The sequence below is a fragment of the Lynx rufus genome, unplaced genomic scaffold (genome assembly GCF_022079265.1).
Source record: "Lynx rufus isolate CCGP_SWC_20201006 ecotype Redwood Valley unplaced genomic scaffold, mLynRuf1.p SCAF_4, whole genome shotgun sequence".
NCBI lineage: Eukaryota > Metazoa > Chordata > Mammalia > Carnivora > Felidae > Lynx > Lynx rufus.
This window is the reverse complement of record NW_025814856.1, coordinates 151679239-151704123: the sequence shown is the minus strand read 5'-3', so window position 1 is coordinate 151704123 and position 24885 is coordinate 151679239. Positions and strand designations below refer to the sequence as shown.

The window sequence follows — 24885 nt, the reverse complement described above, 5'->3', positions numbered from 1 at the left end:
ATATATATACACACACACACACACACACACACATATGTGAAAACTTGGTAACCTAGAGCAGTGAAAAGAATACTGGCACAAGAGGGCACTAATTAGTTAGTGACCCAGGAAATGTCACTTCTTTGCTGTGAGCCTCGATCAAGGAATGACCCTCAGCAGGTGTGGTATTGCCCCCTAGTGCTGGATACTCTGGGAGGTATTCCTGGTCTTTAGAGAGCAGAGAGGCCAGGTAACCTAGACTTCTTGCAAAATGTTGGAAAAATTATTTTGTGTCCCTCATGGCTTTTGAATGACCCAGTGTAGGTAAACTAAACCTGTGTATAACTATCTGTACCTAAAACCTGACCTATTTTACATATGGACGCAAAGCTGTTTTCTACTTTTACATAATTGTAACAGTAAACGTTTTAGGATTGCAGGTACAGTAGACATTGAAGACAGATTAATATCATTCACCAGAGGTGGTGGAAACACCACACCTGTGTCAGTTGTAGCTTTCACATTCATGGGGATTTTACTTATAAATGCCAGCACTTGATTTACGGCTTGATTATATTTTCTAGAATCGTTATGTCTGAGCATTTATGCATTGAAACAGAAATCGTATTATAAATTACTTTCTTTGTATTTTTTATATTATACTTTATATTCAATTTAAATCCAAATCATGCATGTGTATGCAGGTTATATTATCTATGCATTTCATCTTAGGCTAATAAAGGAGATATTATGAAAATATTTGTCATTTAAAAAAGGTGTTGGGTTAAAACAATGTTGTGAAACACTGGATTCGATAGATGAGGATTAAGATCCCTTTCAGTTCTTAATGCAATGGCTCTAATCTTTAATAATGGAAAGGATTCTTTTTATTTTGTTCTTTTCATTACTTTATCTTCCAGCATAAAATTAGTAGGAAAAAAAAACACACACATTTAAAAAAACACATCTCCTACTCACAATGTTTTTAGATGGTTACCTAAAGGTGAGTCCAAATGATTTCTCAAATTTCCTTGCTACTCAGTAAGTTCATGATTTTGTAATTTCAAATTTATGGTTAATCGCGAGTTTATCAAGTTCTTTAAGGTTTCACCAAATAAATTGTTGTCTCTAGCCTTGATAGTGAAAAAACTGAAACACAAAAAATCAATGAAATCAATGTATTAAAAACCAGAAAGAATGAAATGAAGGATTCTCACTAGATTAGGTTCACAGATTTAAAATCGCAACCTTTTCCCCTATTCCTTCTGTTTTATATTTTTCATCAGTTATGATATACTATGCATTTTAATCATACACTTAAAAAATGGATTGTCTCCTCCCCCCTTTCCTTCGCCCCAACACACCTAGAATAGATACAGGCATTCTTAGAATAGAAACAGGGAATTTCGTGTTTACTCACCGTCGTCTTCCCATATATAGAACAGTGCCAGGCACACAGGAGGAGCCCACTGAGCATTCATTGCATGAATGGGCGAAGAATACACGCAATAAGCAAAACTGAGTGCTTCGAGCGCCACTTTCACCAGAGCTCTAGGAGACCAGCGGGTGGGATCAGGAACTTGATTTTTGTGATTGAGGATTCGTCGGCGCTCGTAGGGATTGCGAGTACATTCTGAACATTCGTTGGGATGTACTGATATGTGGTGGTTGGTGAACTTCATGCGCAGAGCCGTACAGGTAGAACACCGAACTAACAATGATCTGCAGCGAAGTCCACATAATGTTCTCAAATTTATATCATTAGAAACACGTTTCTCTAAGTGCATGGCTCCATCGTTCTCTGGTATATCTGTACAGGACAATTTAGGATACTTCCTCACTGGAGATTAACGGTGAGGATGGGATCAAGGGTGGTGGCTCCAAAATGCGCAAAGACGGGAAAAGGAGTTAACGCTCACTTTTTGCAAACAGACGCCAATTCAGAGTCAAGGTCTCACCCCAGATCAAATCCCGCGCTCCTCCTACCGACAACCTGCCTCTACCCCGCCTCCTTTAATACCTATGGTGGGCGGGGCAGAGAAGAGACGTTCCCGGTTCCCCCTAAATTGCTTAAACTCGCCCGAGTTCTGGTATCCCAGTTCTGAGCACACACCGAGGAAACGGAGCCGCTAACGAAGACCGCCGACTGAATGACAGCGGAGCTTTACACGAGGACAGAGAACGAAGCAAAATACGAAGAAAGGCAGCAGTGTAGCGGCCACGTGAGGCGGGCCATCCCGTCCGCCCTCCGAGCGAGAACTTCAACTCCCGGCTTGCCGCTGGGCGGTTACCCTCCGCGGACTATAACTCCCAGGGTGCTGCGGGAGCGGCCGCCCGGCTCTCCTCCCGCCCCTCCCCCGCCCCTCCCGGCCGGATCGGCGTGCGCCTGCGCACCGGAGGCCGGAGGAGTCTTACCCTAATGTAAGATGGTGGCCCGTCTGGCTGTGGAACCCACCGAAAGCTGAGAGTCTGTCTCTCAGCCGTAAAGGTCGGACTCGCTGAAGCAATCAGGCCCGGTTCTGAAGAGTTTTTTCCCCGACACTCGTTCAGTGGTCTCTTGTGAGGACGCGGTAGCGCGTGGAGTCGGCTAAGGGAAAAGCGAGGCAAGGCAGGCGGGTGAGTCTATGCGGGGCTGGGCTTAGGGGAAACCCGGGGCTGACCGGCTACGAGAGAGCGGAGGCTTCGCTGGGACTGTGCAGGCCGCACCCCCCTTTCTCCCCACCCCCCGCCTCATCTTCACCCTCCTCCTCCTCGGTCTTCCTCCTCCTCCTCCTCTTCCTCCCTCTCCCCTCTACGCCACAGCAGTTACCACCAGGAAAAGGGAGCGGGGCAGAAGGCGGCGCGGCGGCGAGCACCGACTCCTTCGAAAATTTCCTCAATTGGGGGAGCCGAGGCGGCTTCTCGTCTTCAGCTCTCTCCCCTGCGTTTCTGTAGGGGCAGAAATCTTGGGTCCCAGTGCTCCCTTGTTTGCCCAGCCCTCTTTCCCCTCCCTGACGTCCTTGTCCCGGTAGCCCCCGTCTCCCAAGACCCAAGCCATCACTTCCACTCTGACCCGAGTTGTTGCTGCTCAGCAGTCCCACTACTCATCATTGCCCACTCGTCCTGCTGTTTGTTTTTTGCTCCACTGCTGCCACTCTGGAGACACCCTTTGCCCCCCTCTCGTGCTTGCAATCAGCCCCTACTCTCTCTGCCACACTAGCGCTTCTTCCGATTTGCAGCCTTTCCTTTGACCACATCTGTCATTTGAAAGCTGCCCCTTAAGTATCCAGCTGCTGCTGCTGCTCGATCTAACCCACCTGTTTCACAGCTTTCTTGGGAATTGTCCGTTCCTTCCCTCTTTTCTATACAGATTCTTTCAACCTACACTTGCAGAAAAAAGGGATGCCCCGTGTTGGCCCCTGAAAAGTCAAGTTGGGAAGTGAATGAAGTGAGGTAGGATACTGTTAAACGTTACGAGTGGAGATCATTTATTCAGGCTACTCGGGTCGGGAGAGGAACGTTTCCCTTTTGCTTTCAGTGATCTATTTGTGGATTATTCGCTCTGGTGGGACCTTTTTTCTCCTTCTATTTTTAACCGGTTTCTCCATGCTGCTAAGCATTCTACTGAATTACCTCTCCCCAGGACACTTAATGTGAACTCTGATTATACCAACAAATTAGCCTAGGCATTTCAAAATAAGATAAATCTGGCATAGAACCAAATCACTCTGTGAACTCCACACGAAAATATAAGGGAGGTTTTGATTATCTGCCGGTTCTGTGTGGGTTACAGATCCTTTCCCTATTGAAAATTGATTATTGACTAAGCAAGTTATATTGAGGTTCAGCTTAATTGATGACATATTTATGGTTCCAGTGGAAATTTCCTTTCCAGCTAATATCAGACTTAGTATTTTTGGATTTGAGAAGTTCTCTCTTTCTAACATTTCTAGAATGGTAGTAATCCGAATAAATTGTCTTCTCTTGAAAACTTGTTGGGTATGTATGCAAAAGGAAAGTGAAATTTTTTTTTTCAGAATTAAATCCATCATTTTTTCCAGAAAAGAAGGGGGCTGGGAAAAGAAATGACAAAGCTATGCCCTTACATGCATTTTTTGGCACTCACTGTCATTATTACCTACATTAAAAAGCAGAAAACTAGGAGCACGAAGTGGTTCATGATGTCCATTTTTTGACGAAAGCAAAATTGAAATGCCCTGACTAATGGCACAAGGGGAAGAAGGAGACTACAATCACACCACTATGAAAAAAAGAATTAACAGAAAACAGGATTTCCCAGATCAGATACATACATTTCAACATTTCAAGTTTAACATAAATAAGACACTGTGTTCTTAAGACGTAGGTAAAAATGTTAGAAGTCATAGTAGCAATTTCATGCAGCAGTATCCCTCTTATTTGCAAAGTGATGTACCTCAAGTGTAAATACAAATACATACAGTTACCCTTTTCATCACTTCTGCACATTATTACTGTGATTTTTATAAATTTTACCTGTGATACTTGAGGAATCTTCATTTAGCATTATGTTTACTCAATTGTGGTAAGTGCTCTGCTTTATCAAATATAAATCAAGGTTAGAAAAGCTGTTTACAAAACTTCCTTTTTCCTTTTAGCCACTTTAAGCCCCAATTTGGGGAAACTAAATCCCTACTCTGAGAATTTCAAGCAATTTACGTAGCAAGATTGTCCTGAGTTATAACTTGGGGTTTTTCCTTTAAAAATTACTTACATTTAGTTTGTTAGTAGGAACGTGTTCAATACAGTTGATCTTCAACTCTAAAATATGTCGTTTTTCTTTGTCATACGTTGGTGGAGAAGCCTTCCACCTTGTACCTGCAAATAATTCTAACACACAGGTTTAGAAAACCCTTGGTAGTCATACTTGGCTGATTGGTAAGCAGTGTGTTCTAGGAGAGGACTGTTTGGCAGAGAAGTATAAATGATGGTAATACATCTTTGGTAGAGATGTTTTACCTCATTAAGTATATTCTCAAGTAGTTTTCTTCACTCCACACTTTTCTCCTGCAGTCATTAAATTCTTAGTTTCAGCCCTTGGAAGTCAAAATGAATTTACTTTGGGATCTTTAGTACATTTGAAGAAGGCATTTAAATTTTGTTGACATTTTGATAAGGAAATCAGGAGCTATAATTTCAGAATATTTTTGTATGATTTAAATTTTTAGATGTAACTTAAACATGGCAGCTTCATACTTTCGTGCATTTTGTTTGTTTGTTTGTTTGTTTGATAGTTTGGAATACTTTCTGCCAGGTTCAGTAGTTGAATCCTTCAGACGAATAGATTTCTCTAGGAAGGTTTTTGAACATGAATTACTTTAAGTTGACTTATTACATAATATTTGTTGTCATAAGATTGCATAGGCAAATCTTTAATTTTATTAGGGTGAGACTGTTAAAATCAAATGACAAAATGCAGGAAAATTTTTGTACTGCCCTTCAATTTCATGAGCAATAATTTCAACTCCTTGTTTTGTAAGAGAAAGAGAGTGTAAAAAGAGTCCTTGCATTAGGGGAATTTTACTTTAAAAATGATTTTAAATGCTTAAGAGAATGAAGAAAGTATTTTCTCAGTTTCAACAGTATGATTTCAGAATGCTTCCCGTTCCTTCCCTACTCCTGGTTTTAAGGTTAAGAAGCTACACTCTTTGTGTGCGTGCATGTCTGTGTGCTTTGTACCTGCCAGTAATACTCAATTGAATCTATTTCAACTCATGTTATTATTTTTATAGACCATTCAAGTGAAACAGAAAGTTTTAATTTGGGAAAATTTCAGCCTCTGTCAGTTAGCTTTCTGACATTAAGTGTAGTACTGTCTTGACTTTTAGTGAAGGAAGATACATTTAGCTCAATTGGTTCCAAAGAAAAACAGTAGGGAAATAGGTTATAGAGATTTTTAGTGTTCTAGAAATAGTATAACTAGAATGTACTACATAATTTTCTCAAAGGATTTCTTAATCTAAATGGAACTTGTAAATGGTTTTGATCCCACTGGAATAGCATGTATTGGATAAAACTTAACACACTCTGAGATTTAAAAAATATTATCTTAAAAAAATTTTGTTACTTCAGAAATACTAGCAAAATCTACAAATGCCCATTCTTATATAAAATGTGTCAATATCCCTGATAACTTAATGATAGTAATAAACATTTTTCTCCAATTCTGAGATTATGCAAATTTTAAAGATGGAATAATTTACTCAGTTATGTAGTGATGCAAGGAAAGAAGATAAGTGGGACTTTTTAATGACACAGTGGTTTTCTGAAAGAACTTTTTTTCAAAATTGTTTTTAATCTTGTTACTATGCGGTCTTCTTTATTAGAGAAGATTGTGTGGGGGCGCCTGGGTGGCTTGGTCGGTTAAGCGTCCGACTTCGGCTCAGGTCATGATCTCACGGTCTGTGAGTTCGAGCCCCGCGTCGGGCTCTGTGCTGACAGCTCAGAGCCTGGAGCCTGTTTCAGATTCTGTGTCTCCCTCTCGCTGACCCTCCCCTGTTCATGCTCTGTCTCTCTCTGTCTCAAAAATAAATAAACGTTAAAAAAAAAAAAAAAAAGGAAAAGATTGTGTGGTGAATGTTAACTTTTCCAAGTGTAGTAGTATAATCCAGTGGGTTTTGTCACATTTCTTTTTCATGGTATAATTCTTTTACTTTTTAATCGGAAATTTGTTTATGGAAGAGAAAATGTCAACACTATTTTGGCTCCTTAGATTAGCCTACTGTAACAGAGTTTTCTTTTACTAGAAGGGAGAATTTACATGCTACCAAAAAGATGATTATTACTTTTACTTGCTAGAAAAAGTTAATTTTCAAGATATTACAAGTACAAGGCAGCTTGAGGATGGGTTTATTTTTCTCCTAAGAACTTTATTTGTGAGGAAGGTTTCATTCTTAACAAAACTCTGTTTATACAAGAGTGTTGTCCTGTTTTAAACTTTAATTGCATTGGGTGATGAGGAGATGATATATCACTATTAGGATAAACCTCACCATTTGTCTATGTACTTCTCTGATATCTTTTTTTTTTTCATAAGAGTCTCTCTTTTTTTTTTTTTAATGTTTATTTATTTTGGGGGCGCCTGGGTGGCTCAGTCGATTAAGCGACCGACTTCAGCTCAGGTCATGACCTCACAGTTCGTGAATTCGAGCCCCGCATCAGGCTCTGTGCTGACAGCTCAGAGCCTGGAGCCTGCTTCGGACTCTGTCTCCCTCTCTCTGCCCCACCCCTGCTCATACTCTCAGTCTGTCTCTCAAAAAAATGAATAAACATTAAAAAAAAATTTCTAATGTTTATTTATTTTTGAAAGAGAGGGGGAGGGACAGAGAGAGGGAGACACAGAATCCCAAGCAGGCTCCAGGCTCTGAGCTGTCAGCACAGAGTCCGATGTGGGGCTCTAACTCACAAACTGAGATCATGACCTGAGCTGAAGTCGGATGCTTAACTGACTGAGCCACCCAGGCGCCCCCTCCGGTATCTTTTCAAAAACAAGTAGTATGTTTTTTTAGTTATGGTAACCCAAGTCTTACCTCTTGAGTGTTGAGAGAAAGTATGGAGAGGGAAAATCAAAAATAATCATTTTGGTTTATTTCTAAAACCATCCTGGAAAAAAAGTCAAGGCAAAAAAAAAAAAAAAGCAGTGTAATTAGAAGAATAAAATGACGACATTTAAACATAGCTGGTGTTGCATTCCTGCTTTTGGAAGAAGTTAATGAATGATGTTGTAGGAAAATGCTGATTGATTTTTGAAAAGTAGCTATAGACTAAAATATCAAAGGGGCAGAGCATTCCTTAGCAACAAACAGATACATTGTCATTAAGCCAAATATCTGAAATTTCTTAAGCATGTTTTTTCAGTCCTTGGAATAAAGAGGAAGTGCTAATTTTTCTGATTATTTAAGAACCTATTAATTCATTCCTTGTTGAGGGCAATAGGTGTCTTCAGATTGTGGATTTCTTGAAATAGTATTAGCTGATTTGTATTATTGAACATTGTAGCAACTTTTTTGTTCTTTTTTTTCTACTTTTTGTATGCTTGATTTTTTTCCTGATGTTTTTTATTTCCTGAAGTTTGGATGGACCTTTTTGTGAATGCTGTAATTGACTGAAAATTTGAAGTATAAACAGAATTCCTTTTGGTAATAAGATTAATTATTCTTTTGATAGAGAGCGTCCTCCCCCCCATTTTGATCACTTTTTTTTTTTCTTTAAAACTTAATTTTATTAATCCTTAGAATTAGGGTGCTACAAGTTCCCTGTTAAATTAGATCTTCCCGGAAATTTGTTTTCTTACTCTGGGGACCTAGGTATTTGTTGGGTAAAGAACATGTTATAATGTATCTTGGTTTTGTCATTTAAAATGAAATAAAGACCATGTTAATACTTTAGCCCTGGGGTGCTGGGTGGCTCAGTCGTTTGAGCATCTGACTTCTGTTCCGGTCATGGTCTCTCATTTTGTGGGTTCTAGCCACGCATCCAGCTCTGTGCTGACAGCTTGGAGCCTGGAACCTGCTTCAGAATCTGTGTGTCCCCCCCCCCCCCCCCCCCCGCCGCCCTCCCTCACTTGTACACACATGTACACATTTTCTCTCTCTCTCAAAAATAAGTAAACATTTAAAAAATACTTAAATAAACATTAATGTCAAAAAGTTTTAAACAAGTTTAAAAGTAGACACCAGTTGGGGCTCCTGAATGGCTCAGTAGGTTGAGCATCCGAGTCTTGATCTCAGCGTGGGTCTTAATTTCAGAGTTGTGAGTTCAGGTCCTGCTTTGGGCTCCATACTGGGCATGAAGCCTACTTAAAAAAAAAAAAAAAGGTGACACCAACTTCTATGTAGCTGTCACTCAGCTTCATAGGTTATCACCTCATAACCAATCTGATTTCATCTATACCCCTATTTACTTTACTTCTCATCCCCCTACTCTTTGACCTGGATGATTTTGAAGCAAATCCTAGTCATCACATTATTTCATTTGTACTGGAGCTCTTTTGACATAATAAAATATCTTGATTTTTTATCAAGATGATTTAATCGGCTTGTCAAATAGTCTTTGAGTACTTACATATCCACCTTTTGATCTATGGTCCAACCTCTTCTTAAGAGTTTATTATCTCGTTGGGTAAATTTTCACAGTAATTTAATTAACACCATCCAAAGCAGTGTCTGAATTATGTGTGGTGTATATAGTCTGAGTCCAGTATGTCAGTGTAGGGATACCTTCAGACTCAAGTTCTAGGAGTGAAACTTCCTAGAGAAAGTGGGACTTGAATAAAGAATATATACTATCTGCATAGATGGAACATCTCCAGAAGGAGAACATTCCAGGAAGGTTAGGAAACATGAGCAAATGCTGGTGGTGACCAGCATGATGTGGAGAGTTGTAAGGAGTCTGACCTCAGTGGAACAGGGTTTTAATTTTTGGAAATGGTGTCAGATAAGTTAGTATACTAGGGTAGAGCTAGGTTATGAAAAGTGTATTCAGTGTCAGGTTGAATTTCCTCTGCTAAACAGTAAGGGACCATTAGAGATGGTCAGGAGGCAGGAGATAACATATTAAACATGCCTTTTTTTTTTTTTTTTTTAAGATTCCTTTTGAGTAGGTTGCCACATATTTGGGGTTGACAGTTGAGTTTGAAAAATTAATGACTAGGCCACTGAGGTAAGGGGCCACTGAGAAGTTAGTGTTGAAATTCTGCAGAATTTGGCAGCATTGATTCCATCTTCTCTTCAGTCCCTTACATTCAGGTATGACACCAAGGTTTTAGAGCATAGAGAACTGAAGAAATGTGGTCTATTTATCTTTGATAGTAAACTGCAGTTTATTATCCAGGCCTGAAGGGAAGTGATGTATGATTACTCAAATAACACTCTCAAAAAATTTCTATAAAAAATATCTACCAGTGTTTTAAAAAATTTTTAGATATTCTTTCATTGAGGAATACGAGTTTAGAAAATAAAAGTCTTAATTACATGATTATAAGAGATGGAACACTTGTAAAAGAGAAATTTATGCCTCATCTTCTTATGTGTGAATGAGTTCAGAAGGACTATTAGGAAACTTATATCTGAACAGTTCATATGGTACAGCTAAGTATATATTATTGAATATATTTAGAATTTGATAATGACCTGATTAGAACAGAAGAAATGGCAGAAAATTCTAATAAAGTAGAGCTCTAAATAGTGTCAGCTTCACGCTTACTTAAGGATGGGAAAGTTTAGGTCAGCAGGCTAAAGAAGAATGTAGGGACATTATTAAATGAAAATGTGTTCTTTGATTTTCTTTCGTTATCCTTTTTTTTTTTTACAAACGTATTAAAAATAGATCTAGCCATATTTGTTTTATTTGGAATTTTTCTTAAGTTCTGAGACCCTTGAAGTTCTTCTCTTCTTTGTTTTGTTGACTCTTCATTAAACCAACTTTCTTCATCTATTTTGTATTTCTGGAAAATTTTACATTTGTGAAGGAAAATTTTACATTTTATCTAAAAGCAGGGGCGGGGAATAGATTTCTTGCTTCCGGCTTTGTAAATAGTAGGTGAATAATACTGTATTGCCATTTATTCTCTTATTGCTTCCTTCAGTATCACACGTATTCCTTTTCTACAGTATATAGCATGTAGATCTCAAGAATTCTCATGGAGTAGGAAACCATCTCAAGCTTACAGTGCGTGCAACGACTTCAAAATTAAATTTTCTTTATTTACCAATTATTTTCAGTCCTGATATTATAACGTTCATGACCTACTATAATGCCATGGACCTTTTAGGTACTTAGGAAATATTGATGAGGATACAGACGATGATGCAGTATATAGTACATTATTGGGAAATGTCTGTTTTTCCTCAACATTCCCTATGTCCTAAGACCTCCTTAATCCTGGTAATGTGACAGAGCTATTTTTGACATTTTTTACTTCTTTATTTAGCTGATCATGTGTGCTATCTAAAATGGTCACTAGAATAGAAAGCTGTTGCCTTCTTGGGTGGGTTAACGGGCTTTAATATGTTAACTTTGGATTTAAGACTGAGTTGAGATTCCTTTATGCAGGAGAATCTTGAGAAGGATTATATATCTTTCTCATTGCCACCAGTATATGTGGGAGGGAAGTAAAACTCAAATATACGGTACAGGAGAATCTTAGTATTTGAGAATATCTTCAGAGGTAGCTAGCTGCCAATCCAGTCTTTTCCCAGGAAATTTTAATTTAGTCCCTTGGAGCGTGGAGCCATTTATAAAGGTCACAGGCGGTGGTTGGGGGGAGAAAATGGTTCCCTGCTCTAAAAAATCTCTCTCAGATTTTAATAACTTAAATCCCAAATTATTAATAATAGTTTGCTTTTCTTTATTCATGTAATTCTTGGGGTGGAGCTGATTTTGTGCTAGTGGCTTTGGGGTTGCCTTGGGTGGCCAGGAGGTAGGTGCATTTTAAACCCAGGAAGAGGGAGGGGAGGCAGAAAATAAGTGAGAAAACTTCAAATTCGAATAATGGCTATTGTGCATTTTTGACTAAAGCATTGATGGCCCTGGCTCCTTTGCTGCCTTTGGCTATATACGTCAGGGTTTTTTTCTAAGTTAGATTGTCAGTTTGAGTTGGGAAGGCTATAAACTTTTGTCTTTTCCAAATCAAACTAGTGTCCTTGTCCAGTGTTGTGCATTTTAACCTCTGCAGCTCAAAACCTGACAAATTTGTCTTTTCTTTGCCGGAAGGAAAGGGGAAACAGGAAAGAGAAGAAAAGGATAGGTACGATCCTCCTCATTTGCTTATATGTTAGTGATATATTGTTCTAAGATTGTTTTATGGAAAATCCTCTTTCATTTTTAATTTTATGTAATCGGTTATAAAATAGCTTCATGAATTTACCAAGTGAGTCCTTAGGAACCTTTTAAAAGATCGTTTGGTAGCCACGGAGTTAGTGATAGGTTGAAGAGTACTTTTAGAAGTTGATGCTTGGTGGTACTTTTTTGAGATTCCTTACTTCTAAAATCTTTCTCTCTTACTGGACACAGTCCTAGATGTGAGTTTTGCTTCCAAAAAGTGAAGCTAGTAATTTCTTTTTAAGGTAGCTACCTTCCCTGCATTGTATTCAAATGTATTTTGATCCTGATGAAAGCAAGTATGACAGTAAAAGACTTTAATACAAGCATGCTAACAAAAGAACATTTGTTAGTCATGTGTCACCATATATTCTTTTGTCTTGCTTAACAATATTTTCAGCAGCTTTGGTGAACCCTGAATAATATATGATGTGTTTGTGTTTACGGATTGTATTTTTTGTTATGTACTACTAAATTCTATAATTTTTATTTTTTTAAATTTTTATTAAAAAAATTTTAATGTTTATTTATTTTTGACAGAGAGAGAGAGAGAGAGAGAGAGACAGACAGACAGACAGACAGAGCATGAGCCGGGGAGGGGCAGAGAGAGAGGGAGACACAGAATCTGAAGCAGGCTCCAGGCTCTGAGTTGTCAACACAGAGCCTGACACGGGGCTTGAACTCACAGACCGTGAGATCATGATCTGAGCTGAAATCGGACGCTCAACCGACTGAGCTACCCAGGCACCCCAAAGTTCTATAATTTTTAAAACTTGGCATCATATTAAAGAAAATATTTTCTTCAGTATTTGGAGCAAAGGACTAACTTAAATGATTTTTCATTGTTGAACATAGTTTTTGTTTGTTTTTTAAAGTTTATTTATTTTGAGAAAGAGAGAGAGCATGAGCAGGGGATGGGCAGATACAGAGGGAGAGAGAGAATCCCAAGCAGGCTTCGTGCTGTCAGCACAGAGCCCAGTGTAGGGCTTGAACCCACGAATTGTGAGATTACGACCTGAGCCGAAACCAAGAGTTGGACACTTAACCAACTGACCCACCCAGATGCCCCAAGTTGAACATAGTTTTCAATAGCCTATGTTTTTCTGTGGAAACTCTTTGAATTCTCCTTATTTTTATTTTTTGCTCCTACCAGGAGTATGCGGTATAGTATGGAGCCAGAATGCCTAAGTGTGAATCTTGGCTGTACCATTCACTACTTGTCAGACCTATGGTGGGTTACTTTACCCTGACTGGGCCTCAACTTCTGCATTTGTAAGATAGAGATGCTAAGACTGTTGTGTGGAGTAAATGAGGGAACATATGTAAAGCTCTTGGAATAACGTTTGGCACATAGTGAACCTTGTATAAGTGTTTGCTGTTACAATATGTTATTATACATTGGAAAGAATCAGAAAACCTTCATTTTTGAAGACTGATTTTTTTATTCAATACAGTTAATGTTTAGGCACTCGATGTATGTTTTCAGTAGTCATTTGACCAGCTGGAAACACAAGTAATGTGTTTGAGTGGATAATCAAAGGACTGGCCTGCCTGGAATTCTTTTGAATCAGGGAGTAATAGAAAATGAAACTGGATAGGTATGATAGAAAATAATTATGGAGTGTTTTGAACTGAGGCAGAGAAATTTAGATATGGTTGTTAAGAGGGCAATCATTGCAATCATGGCAAGGTTCTTTTTTTTTTTTTTTTTTTTTGAGTAAGGAGAGTGATGTGTTTAAAATAGTATTTAAGGGAAGATGGTTTTGAGTGTCCTTGGTAGCATAGAATTATTTGATTTTATGTGGACAGAGGGTTTTTTTTTGTTTTTTGTTTTTGTCCTGTTCACTGATCTACTGTAAGTGGCTTCGATAGCACCTTACAGATAGTAAGCGCTCCATAAATACTTACCTACTTGGTGGATAAGTCTTATGGGAGACTGTGAGATAACAGAGAGGGAAGCACAAAGGACCCAAATTAAACTTTTGGGACCTCTGCCTTTGAGAGGTCAAAGTGAAAAAAGGTGTTATTAGAGGAATAATTGGAGAGGTAAAAGGAAGACGGAAAAGCTTAAGTTTTGGAAAACAAAGAAATTTTCCAGGAGAGGGAAGTCACAAAGATGAAAAATAGGAAGATCTAATATGGTACCACTTCTATTCTCAGACGAAAAGGAAGTGACATAGTCCAGTACAACATGCAAGGAGAATGAGTATAGAGAAAGCCCTTTGGCTTGTGGTGTAATGGTCATGAACCATGTTAAAGCAATTTCACAAGCCTAGGAATGTAAGTCAGATGGTGGGGGGGGAGGTTAAGGAAGATGTAAGTGCAGAAGTCAAGACCATTCAGTGTAGAAAATGACTGAAAAAATGGCAGGAAGACATTGCAATAACACTTTCATAGTTATTGAATGTGTAGTCTGAGAGATTCTATTTATTAGAGAGAAAAAACTTGAGGCAGCTTGTGCTGAATGTTCTTAAGTTTCATAGGAGAGAAGATACATGTGCTTCTTCAAGACTGCCACTTGCTAACTCTGTAACTCTCCCGGTAACATGGAGGCAATGATAACATGTATTTCATAGATCTGTGATAAGGATTAAGTTATTTAATCTTTTTAAAACACCTAGAACAATGCTTGATACCTGATAAATATTAGCTATTATTATCATCCACTGCTAAAGTGAGGAAGAGGGTAGGATTAGAGGCTCAAAGAGAAAAAGAAATAAATGAATTACCACCAAGTAGTAGCAAGAACTAAATGTAAAGGCCTTAGAACCTTTGCTCTGGCCGTTTGCTCTGCCTGGAGACTACTTTTCCAAATATCCACATAGCTACCTCAACTCCTTAAGACCTTTGCTCAAATGATCTCCTTTTCAGTCAGGCCTGCCCTGACTGTTTATTTACAGTTAGAGCACATACCCCTCTCTCTTAATTTTTGCATTGTTTTATTTTTTTCAATACTTCTTTTCATACATATTATAAATCCATTTATTCTTTATATATACTGTTTATTGCTGATCTCCATCTACTGGAGTAGGGGTGTTTGTTCCCTGACATATCCCAGGTTCTGGGAATAGTAGCTGGTGCATAACGGGTGCTCAATATATGCTTGTTGAATTAATAAATTATTCTACCATTGAGGTGGGTTTTCTGAGATAGGTGAACACTACAAAGAAGTTGACCTCAAAGATTTCCTCTCCTTTCTGAAATGAGTTTTCTGGGTCCCTTTTGGTACTGTTTACCTGGCAGTCACTTGGGAAATCCATTTAGCTGAGGAAAGGAAAATGTAAGATGAATCTCTTTTTTGCTACAATAATTATATTTTACATTTGATGAGCTAATAAAAACTTATCTTTGAGTACTTATTAGATACTAGGTGTGGTTCTGACCTTTTATTAGTTTTCAGAAATTCTACAACCTTGCAAGTACCTTATAGTTTTCTTGCAAGCTATCATTAGGGTTGAAGGGGAAGCCCTTTGCACTGAGACTAAGCGTGCTTCCCAAGACTGTTTGTTGTCTTCTTTTGACAGGGAGCTTCTTACAGTCATTCCTGCCTCCAGCATTCACAGCCTTGACACTGTTACTTGCCTGAAGTATATCAGGACTGATCTTGTATTCTTTATCCCTTTTTATGTCAGTCACCACCAGTCTCACACTTTAATCCCCACAAGGTTCTTAACATTTCCTCTCTTTTCATTCCTCTCCATCATCAGCAAAATTTCTTGTATCTTTGTTTTTTTCCTGAACATTTCCTCTACTTTTCTGGAAACACTGCTTCCCCTGCAGCCCTCTTACTTGTTGGCTATTAAGTTCTTTTTTTTTCTTGTATGCCATCTTCAGAGGTCAGTGAGGAATCCCATGCGCTAAGATTTAAAACTATTTCCCATTCTGACTTCCTCCACTGAATAGGAGTTGAAGAGAAAGCCTGGTTCCACTGAGACTGAAAATAGGGCAGATGTCTTATATTCTCCTTCTCTTCGTGAAGCTTGTCTGTTAACAGGTTATATTGTCCATAAACCCTTGTTTGCTGTCACCTACTGCACCTTGGGTTATGTCTTCTCTTTTCTTGACTATTAAAGCTCCTAGCTCACTGTTATTCTTGCTGGCACTATGCCTCTTTTAATTCTTCATAATTTCAACATATACCATTTCCAGTCCTTGTACTGTGGCCTCTTAAGTCCTAAAATTCTTCTTTCAAGATTTTGCTCAACACCTCATCTCAGTCACTCACTCCATGATTATATTTTACACTTTCTTATCACCAGTAACTTGAACCCTTCCCTGATTTTCAATTCATGTAACCCCCTCTGCCATCTGTCTTTTCCGCTCATTCTACCTACTATTCTAACTCAAAATCTTTTACTGTTACTAGGACCTCCAGTCTGTGGACTTCCCTTTGCCCCCTTGATTTTCTTTCTTCTTACCTATTATACATTCATTACCTAGTGATCAATCATTATATTCATTCCCTCTCATATGCCCTCTACTCTCTTGCTCCTTTTTTACTTCTTCATACTCGCTTGGCAAAACATCAACTCTAGTTAAATCAGATTCTCTTGAGTACTTCATGTCTGCACTTGTATGGCTCAAAGCAACTGAAGAATACAATTATGATGGGCACTTTTCACTTTGGATTCATAATAAGAAACCTCTGGCATCCCTTAATATTGTCTGGCAGTCATAGTCTATTTCCTTAGTCCACTCATTTTTCCCTCTCACAGATCACTAGTTATACCCTTGCCTTTCTTCTCAAATTTCCAACCTTCCTCTTCTTACTCACTCTCAGTTGATGGACCTGTTTCCAATCCATTGAGAAAATAGAAACCGCCAGAAGAACTCTTCTTCAGACTCCTCCACCTCCACACCTATGTACCTGCTAGTCTGACTCACAGACATTTGCCTTCTGTTACTATAGATGAACTGTCTTTGTTCCTATCTAATTCAGTTCTTCTGATTAATGCATTAGATCCCATCCCTTTTCATTTACTCTGGACATTGGTCTAGCAATTTTCCTCCTTCTCTTCAGATCATTAATTTTTTCTTCTTTCATGGATCATTCCCATCATTGGGCAAATATGCTGTAATTTTTACCCTCATAAAAATATCTTCTGTTGCTCTTATCTATTTCCATTGCTGCAGAAGCCCTTAAAGCATTGTCTAAATGTACTTGTTCTAGTTATTTTCTCACGTTCTCTTTCAAGCCCATTTCATTCAGGCTTTGGCCCCTATCACTCACTGTACTGATTGTTTTTGTTCAGGTCTCCTAACAATGACAGTGGTAAATCTAGGAGTCAATTCTTATGTGATCAGTCTACATTTGACAAAGTTATTTGCTCTTTCCTCTTTGATATACTTGTTTCACTTGCCTTTTAGGATACAACATTCCCTTGGTTTTTCTTACAACTTATTGGCTGTTCCTTCTTAGTCTTTGTTGGTAGTCTGTCTTTCTTCTCTTTGCCTACCTCTAAACATTGAAATATCCCAGAACTCCGTGCACGATTATCTTGTCTATTGACCCTCACTCTCTTGGTGATCTCTGCTAGTTTCATGGCTTTGAATACCTTCTGAATGTTGATGAGTCTCAAATGTATTTCTCCAGTCGAGACTACTTTCCTCAACTCTAGATTTGTATAGCTCGTTTCCTCCTTAATATCTCCACTGGCATCATTGTTAAATATCTCAAATTCAACATGTCCAAAATAGAATTTATGCTCTTCCCTCCCAAATCTGTCCTCCCATACCTGCTTCACCAATATATTCTTCCTCGTCTCAGATGTTGGCAGCTTTCAGCTGCTCAGGCCAGAAACCTTGGCATCATTCTTGACTCTCTTATTCTTACATTTATTCCATCAGGAAATTCTTGGCTCTACCTTTCAAACATACACAGAATTCAACCAGTTTTCACCATCTCCACAGCCACCATCATCTCTTGCTGGGTAATTGCAGCAGCCCTTCTAAGGGATGTCTCTACTTCTACCCTTTTCTTTATGGTTTGTTAATATATAGTTGTCAGAATGATCCTTTGAAGGCATAAGTTAGATGCAAGAGATCTTGCACCACATCTGAGAAATCTCATATGAGTTGATAAGATTAGAGATTGTTCTAGTCTGTTTTATTTTACTAACTCTTCATTGGTTCAGAAGGCAAATTTAATGTAGGCCTTGATTATATTATCAATTCCTATAAATTATCAATTTATATTATCAGTTTTTATGGGCGGACAAAGAGTTGTCAGGCATGATTCATGGTCTTCTTCTTTTCTCCTCATTAACCAACCCTACATACAGAAAGGCTTGACACCTATATCCCTGAGGAAATTGGAAAGAGAAGGTCTGAGTTGGTTACTATTTCAGAAAGTTGCTTTGAATGCAAGAGTAGACCACCCTTTCTTCGTAGAGATCTGTTGTTACTACCTCTAATCTCCTTTAGCAATATTAGGTTTCCCTCATCCCCTGCCAGATTTAGTGTCCTCTCTCTACCCCTGCCCTTTTTGTTTTTTCCTACTCAGATGGAAGTGCTGTATTTCTTTTTTTTTTTAATTTTTTTAATGTTTATTTTTAGAGATTTTTTTTAACGTTTGTTTATTTTGAGAGAGAGAGAGACAGAGCGTGAGCGGGGGGAGGGACAGAAGGGGAGGGAGGCACAGAATCCAAAGCAGGCTCCAGGCTCTGAGCTGTCCACACAGAGCCTGACGCAGGGCTCGAACTCATGAACCATGAGATCATGACCTGAGCTGAAGTTGGACACTTAACTGACTGAGCCACCCAGGCACCCTGGAAGTGTTGTAATTCTTGACTTCACTCTAGTTGAATTAGTATTTTATACTCTAAGCTCCCTTTTCACATATCGTCAAACCCATTCTTAAGGCTGGGATGTGAGTTGGTTTTACTTTTGTTAATAGAATTTCCAATAGAATGATACTGAACATGATAGTAAAAGGGGAATTGATACAGATAAGTGAGGAAGAAATGATGTGTAAAATTGTGGGGAAGTGAATGAATGTACTTGTCATAATGCTAATAATTTCTGGAAGACTTACACTGTACTGCACATAAAGAAGTTTAGAGATTGGCAAAAAAGAACTTATTTTATTTCTTTGCATTCTTTTCTCTGAAGGCAAATGTTCTCTAATTTTCTTTTTTTTTTAATTAAACATTTTTTAAGTTTATTTATTTTGAGAGCAACTGAGACAGCGTGAGTGGGGGAGGGGGAGAGAGAGAGGGAGACAAAGAATCCCAAGCAGCTTCCGTACCCTCAGCATGGAGGAGCCAGACGCGGGGCTGAACTCTTGAAACCAGGAGATCATGACCCGAGCCAAAACTAAGAGTTGGATGCTTAACTGACTGAGCCACCAGGTGCCCCTTTTTAAAAAAATTTTTAAGTGTTTATTTATTTATTTTGAGAGAGAGAGAGAGTGAGTGAGTGCAGGCAAGTCAGGGAGGGGCAGAGAGAGGGAGAGAGAGAATCCCTTACAGGCTCACACCAGGCTTGATCCCACGAACCGTGAGATCATGACCTGAGCCAGTATCAGGAGTTGGCCACTTAACCAATTTAGCTATCAAAATCAATTTTCTTTTGATTCCCATTCAGAAAGTTCTCTTGTACTGGGATCAACAATCCTATCAAAATTATGAGATTGTGTACACATTGCTATTGATACCATATCCTTTCAGACTATTGGATTTAATCTCTTGGTCTGAAGGTAGATATATATCTGTTATCTTAAGCCATTTCTTAGACCTTTGTTGTCCAATGTGGTACCCATGAGTTACATACAGGTAGGTATTGAGCACTTGAAATGTGGCTAGTTTGAATTGAGATGTGTGCTAAGTGTACAATACTCACTGGAGTTTGAATGCTTAGTACAAAAAGATATAAAATATCTCCTTAGTAATTAAAAAAATAATGACTACATGTTGAGTTGATAATATTTTGAATGTATTGAGTTATATAAAATGATTACCTTTTGTTACTTTTACTTAATGTGACTAGCAGAAAATTTAAAATTCTAATAGTGGTGGAGCACTTGGGTGGCTCAGTTGGTTCAGTGTCTGACTCTTGATTTCAGCTCGGGTCATGATCTCAGGGTTGTGAGATTGAGCCCTACATTGGGCTTTCTGTCTCTCTCTCTCTCTCTCTCTCTCCCTCCCTCCCTCTCTCCCTCCCTCCCTCTCTCCCCCTCTCCCTCTCCCTCCCCCTCCCCCTCCCTGCCTCCCTCCCTCTCCCCCTCTCCTTCTACTGCTCATGCTCGCGCACTCTCTCTCAAAAAACATTAAATTAATAAATAAAATTATGATAGTGGTTTGTATTGTATTTCTTTTGGGCACTGTCTTAAACTTACCTTTTCTTTGCCCTAATACTTTGAGTTATTTTTAATTCAGTTAATGATGTGTTTGTTATATATTCACTAAAAATGAATTTGATATTACATATAGTAAAAGCATTTTCTTCTGAAGTTGAATACTTTTATATTGTTTTTTTGTTTGTTTGTATTCTTTTTTTTTTTTTTTTAAATTTTTTTTTTTAACGTTTTATTTATTTTTGAGACAGGGAGAGACAGAGCATGAACAGGGGAGGGTCAGAGAGAGGGAGACACAGAATCTGAAACAGGCTCCAGGCTCTGAGCTGTCAGCACAGAGCCCGACGCGGGGCTTGAACTCACGAACCGTGAGATCATGACCTGAGCCGAAGTCGGCCACTCAACCGACTGAGCCACTCAGGCGCCCCTGTTTGTATTCTTTTTTATTTAAAGCAAGGGTTTAATAATAGTGGTCAAAGTGAAAGTATACTCTCAAGGTGAAGAGAGCAGGCTCATAGGTGGCAATTGCCTATATTGTTATCCTTCTTAGTATTAACTTTCTCAGGCCTTAGTTTTCTTTTAAGTATTTGACTTTTGCCATGCCCTATCATTCTGCTACGTATGTAGTGGGGAGGGGCAGAGAGAGAGGGAGACACAGAATCCATGAAGCAGGCTCCAGGCTCTGAGCTGTTAGCACAAAGCCTGAGGTGGGGGCTTGAACTCACGAACCATAAGATCATGATCTGAGCTGAAGTCGGGTGCTTTACTGACTGAGCCGCCCAGGTGCCCCTGATATCTCATAGTTTTAATTTGCATTCCCTAATGGCTAATGATGTAGAATGGCTTTTCATGTGCTTTTTGGCCATTCTTATATCCTCTTCAGTGAAATGTCTGTTTAGGTCTTTTGCTCATTCTCTGGTTGAATTTTATTTTTTTTCTGTTGAGTTTTGAGGGTTCTTTATATATTCTAGATACAAATTCTTTGTCCAGTATGTGGTTTGCAAATATTTTCTCCCACTCTAGCTTGTCTTTTCATCCTCTTCACAGGGTACTTCACAGAGCAAAAGTTTTTCATTTTGATGAGGTCCGATACGTCAGTTCTTTCTTTTATGTGTTGTGCTTTTTGTGTCAAGTCTAAGAACTCTTTACGCTAGTCCTAAGGTTTTGACTTTAAGGTTTTCTCTAAGTTTTTTTCTAAAAGTTTTAATAATTTTACATTTAAGTGTATGATGCATTTTGAACTAATTTTTGTATAAGATACGAAGTCTAGGTTGAGGTTCTTTTTTCCTTTTTCTTTTAAGTACAGTTGCTCCAGCACCATCTGTTGGAAAGGCTATCTTTCCTCCAGTGAATTCCTTGTATGCTTGTCAAAAATCAGTTGGGCATATTTGTGAGGACCTATTTCTGGATTTTCTATTCTCTTCCATCCATCTGTATGTCTTTCTGTGTGAGTACCACACTGTTTTGATTACTGCGACTATATAGTAAGCTTTAACATCAGGAAGAGTGATTCCTCCCACTTGACTCTTTTTTCGAAATTGCTTTAGGTCTTGTAGGACTTTCCCTTTCCATATAATTTTTAGGATAAGCTTCTCTGTATCTCAAAGTCTTTCTGGGGTTTTGCTAGTAATTGCATCACATCTATAGATCAATTCAGGGAGTGTTGATATCTTTATTGTGTTGTGTCTTCCAATCAGTAGTAAGTCTCTCCAGTATTTAGGTCTTATTTTATTTTGATCATCAGTATTTTGTAATTTTCAATATACAGATCCTACACGTTTTATTAGATTTATACCTAAGTTTTTCAATTTGGGGGGGCATGACTGTAAATGGCATTGTATTTGTAATTTAGGTTTTCACATGGTTATTGTTAGTGTACAGAAATGTGATTGATCTTTGTGTGTTAATCTTGTATCTTGTGACCTTGTAGAACTCACTTCTTAGTTCTAGGATTTTCTGGTAGGTTCCTTGGAGTTTTCTAGGTAGAATGTCATGTCATCTGCAAACAGGCACAGAATTTGTTTTTCTTTGTTCCAATCTGTTTGTTCTTTATTTCTTTTTCTTACCTTATTGGCTGGTTAAAGCTTCCATAATTGTGTTGAATAAGATTGGTGAGAGCAGCCATCCTTGCCTTCTACTTGAGCTTAGAGAAGCAGCATATGGTTTGCACGATTAAGTGTGACGTTAGTCATGGGTTTTTTATAGATATTCTTTACCAAGTTGAAGTTCCCCTTTGTTCCTAATTTACTGAGAATTTTTATTAAGAATTTTGTCAAGTGCTTTTTCTGTAAGTCGATATACTCATGTATTTTTTTCTTTAGCCTTTTGATATGGTGGATTAAATGGATTTTCTTTCTATTTTTTTAATGTTTATTTTTGAGAGAGAGAGAGAGAGAGAGACAGAGCACGAGCGGGGGTGGGGCAGAGAGAGAGAGAGAGAGAGAGAGAGAGAGAGGGAGACACAGAATCAGAAGCAGGTTCTGGGCTCTGAGCTGTCAGCCCAGAGCCTGACACAGGGCCCGAACTCATGAACCGTGATATCATGACCTGAGCTGAAGTTGGATGCTTAACCAACTGAGCCACCCAGGCGCCCCAGATTACATTGATTTTCAAATGCTAAACTAGCTTCCCATGTCTAGAGTAAATCCCAATAATCTTTTTATACATTGTTAAACTTCATTTGCTAATATCTTGTGAAGGGTTTTTACATCTAAGTTCATGAGAAATATTTGTCTGATATCTTCGGTCTTTGGTACTGTGTCTGATTTTGGTCGTAGTAGTACTGACTTCATAAAAAGAGTTAGGAAGTATTCCTTCCTCTTTAAATGAAAAGGTAGTGTAAACTTAGAATTAATTATTTAATTTTTTTGTAAAATTCTCCACTGAAGCCAGCTGGGTCAGAGGATTTCTTTTTCCTGAGCTTTTAGACTATGAGTTCAATTTCTTAAATGCTTGGAGGATTATTGAGTTTATCTGTTTTATTTTGATTGAGTTTTGATAATGTGTGGTTTCTGAAGAATTGGTTTACTTTTTGTAAGTTGTTGGTTTATGAGTATAAAGTTCTTATTATTACCTTATTATGGCTGTTGGATCTTAGTAATAATCCTCATTTCATTCTGATATTTATGATTCTTGTCATTCCTCTTTTTTCAAAAAAAAATTTTTTTTCTTAATGTTTATTTTTGAGAGAGAGAGAGAGAGACAGAGCATGAGACAGGGAGGGGCAGAGACAGAGAGGGAGACACAGAATCTGAAACAGGCTCCAGGCTCTGAACTGTCAGCAGAGTCCAACGCGGGTCTTGAACTCCAGAACCGTGAGATCATGACCTGAGCCGAAGTTGGATGCTCAACTGAGCCACCCAGGCGCCCCTTGTCTTTTCCTCTTTTTATATTTGTCAGTCTTGCTAGAGGTTTGTCAGTTTCCTTACGACTGCCCCCCCAAGAACCAGCTATTGGGTTCATTAGTTTTTCTTTTCTTGTTTTTGTTTTCAATTTTTTTTTAATTTTTTTATTATTTTTTTTATTATTATTTTTTTACGTTTATTTATTTTTGAGACAGAGCATGAATGGGGGAGGGGCAGAGAGAGAGGGAGACACAGAATCGGAAACAGGCTCCAGGCTCTGAGCAGTCAGCACAGAGCCCGACGCGGGGCTCGAACCCACAAACCGCGATATCATGACCTGAGCTGAAGTCGGATGCTTAACCGACTGAGCCACCCAGGCACCCCTCAAAAATTTTTTTTTTTTAATTTTTTTTTTCAACATTTTTTATTTATTTTTGGGGGACAGAGAGAGACAGAGCATGAACGGGAGAGGGGCAGAGAGAGAGGGAGACACAGAATCGGAAACAGGCTCCAGGCTCCGAGCCATCAGCCCAGAGCCTGACGCGGGGCTCGAACTCACGGACCGCAAGATCGTGACCTGGCTGAAGTCGGACGCTTAACCGACTGCGCCACCCAGGCGCCTCTCAAAAATTTTTTTTAAATCTCTGCCCTTGCTTATTTCCTTCCTGCTGTTTACTTTGGGTTTACTTTCCTCTTCATTCTGTAGTTTCTTCTTTTTTTCTAGTGTAAGCATTTATATGAATTTTCCTCTGGGTACTGCGTTAGCTGCATACTACACATTTTGGTATGCAGTATTTTCATTTTTACTTATCTCTGTATTTTTTTCCCAAGATATTTATCTGTTTATTTGTTTAATTGAAGTAGACTTGACACAGAATAGCTTTATTTTATTGTTTCCTTTGAGACTTCCTCTTTGGCTCTTAGATTATTTAGTAGTGTGTTGGTATGTTTCCAAGTGTGTGGACATTTATTAATTTCTAGTTGGATTTGTTTGTGGTCAGAGAACATACTCTAGGATTTCAGTTTTTTGTAATTTGTTATGTTTTATGGCCCAAGATGTTGTTTATCTGGGTGAATATTCTGTGGGTACTTGAAAAGAATGTATATTCTCCTACCTGTTTTGACTCTACCCAGTTTTACTGTAATATCACCTACTTCTCCCCATCCCTCATCTCTTACTCTCTTCTTACCCTGCCTGATCCATTCTATTTGGTTCACATCCCTTATTTATTGGTTTGTATAGCTTCACTGACAATCACTTTCTTTTTATTCTTATTTCCTTCCCCTAGAATTCTTTATTTCCTATAAATTCTTTATTTCCGTGTCCCGTGTCTCATTTGACATTTTCGGTAGTTTTAAACAGTATGGAATATTTTTTTTTCTAAATTGTCACTAGTTTTTATGTTGGCACTGTATTTTATATTTATTCTA

The 24885-nt window shown here is 38.5% G+C and overlaps 1 protein-coding gene across 7 annotated transcripts in view; it reads left to right on the top strand.

The window, feature by feature from the left end:
* Window positions 1-2396: 2396 nt before the first annotated feature.
* Window positions 2397-24885, top strand: part of CNOT4 (CCR4-NOT transcription complex subunit 4) — a 148103-nt gene continuing 125614 nt past the window's right edge. For all 7 annotated transcript variants that reach the window (XM_047097675.1, XM_047097677.1, XM_047097674.1 and 4 more), the window contains exon 1: window positions 2397-2595. The gene's annotated coding sequence lies outside the window, so the exon portion shown is untranslated. The remainder of the gene's footprint in view (window positions 2596-24885) is intronic.